The sequence below is a fragment of the Canis lupus genome, chromosome 10, assembly GCF_011100685.1.
Source record: "Canis lupus familiaris isolate Mischka breed German Shepherd chromosome 10, alternate assembly UU_Cfam_GSD_1.0, whole genome shotgun sequence".
In the NCBI taxonomy this organism is placed as follows: domain Eukaryota; kingdom Metazoa; phylum Chordata; class Mammalia; order Carnivora; family Canidae; genus Canis; species Canis lupus.
This window is the reverse complement of record NC_049231.1, coordinates 50,667,797-50,669,420: the sequence shown is the minus strand read 5'-3', so window position 1 is coordinate 50,669,420 and position 1,624 is coordinate 50,667,797.

Sequence of the window (1,624 nt, the reverse complement as noted above, 5' to 3'; positions counted from 1 at the left end):
ACCTCCAAGTCTCACATCTATGCTACCAGCAGCAAACAGTAGGGAGGGAGATTGCCTGGTAAGTGGCTTTCCCAGGCCTCCCTGAGGACATTCTGCTGACATCTCATGGACCAGAAGAGTGTCACACGGTCACCATCACCTGCAACAATCCTCTCTACGAGAGGATGTAAGGGATGAGGCCACCTATGTACAGTACCTGGCACCCTCCCTGTAGGCTGGATCACCCATGGTTCCACATCCTCAGACATGGCCATTGGTCTAAGGGAAGGCCAGGGGAGCACCTCCTTTGCCTTACAAGGATGGTAGTTGATTGAGTGGCCTTCTCTTTTCTTAGATTACAAGCTAGGTCTGGTGCACCAGTCAGGGCAAAGTTAATGCAATAGAATCCAGTTCAGCTGGCTTAAGAAGAAAAGATTTATTATAGGTGATAAACTCTGACCTGGCCACCTAGGTCCCTGACACTGACAGCCTGACTGTGTGACATCCCTAACTCAGGCACGTTTCAGGGCACTGGTGCCAAAGTCCCCTAGCGGGGTCTTATGTGCTTAGGAGAGACACCTGGACACCATAATCCTGAGACGGGCACCACAAGCACCCAGCAGGCCCCTTCCAGTACCCCGTGCGTATACAACTGACAGATCCAGTCAGCATCACTAGGAGACTTTGCTTTTCTGCTATGGGACAGAGAGAATTTGCAGTCTTTTGATTTTAAAAGACATTGCCCATTTCTCCTCCCTAAACCTCATCTGAACAGCCTTCCCAGACCCTGCCCTGGATCAGGTTTCCTGGTTGGCCATAAAATGTTTTCACTCTATTTTTGGTCTAATGGGCTTTACTTTGCTGGGCTATCAAATGGCCTGTACATCACTGGGAAAGCCTCTAGGGAAGGCTCTCAGGACTGACTCTCGGGAGAAACACACCCAGAGAGCCAGGTTACTAAGAGGGCTGCTACCTTTCCCACAGTCAGGAAGCAACCATTTGCATAAAGGCGCCATGGTAAAGAAGTCACTCCAGAAAAATGAGTCGCACCCACTTGCCAGCAGCAAACAGCAGAGGCACAGCTCTAGATCCAATCTGCCTTTCAAATCTCATGCAAGTGCATCTAACATGCAGAATCTGAATCTCATCCAGATTGGTAGCTGCAAGAGTCCGGGGAATGTAGTTTTCAGCCTCTAGTCTCTGCAGTACAGGACAGCTCTCTAGAAGGAGGGTGGAATGGATGCTGAGTGCCCGGCTACCACATCCTGCCCACAAAGGCTGTTGGGCAGTTCTTGTCCTCCATCCTCTGCCTCGGGGAGCGTCAGCCTGCAGGAAGACAGAAGGAAACCACTACGGAAAGGGAAGCAGAGCCAGGCCTGCCTTAGCCCAGCTGTGCTCCCTGAGGCTGCCGCCTACATTTCTTCCTCCAAATGTGAGAGGATCCTCAACTTCTTCCCCACCAGTGCAAGCCAGTAATTTCCCTCTTCATCTATGGACTGCGTGAGATCACCCTGCAACTGAAAAAATGTGAACCAACATTGTCCTTTACCCAGGATAACTCCTTTCCTTCCCTGCTCTTGGAGAGCCAGAGTGTCTTTTATAGCAACAGCAACTTTCACGGGAAAGTTCAGCCTTGGAATGCCGA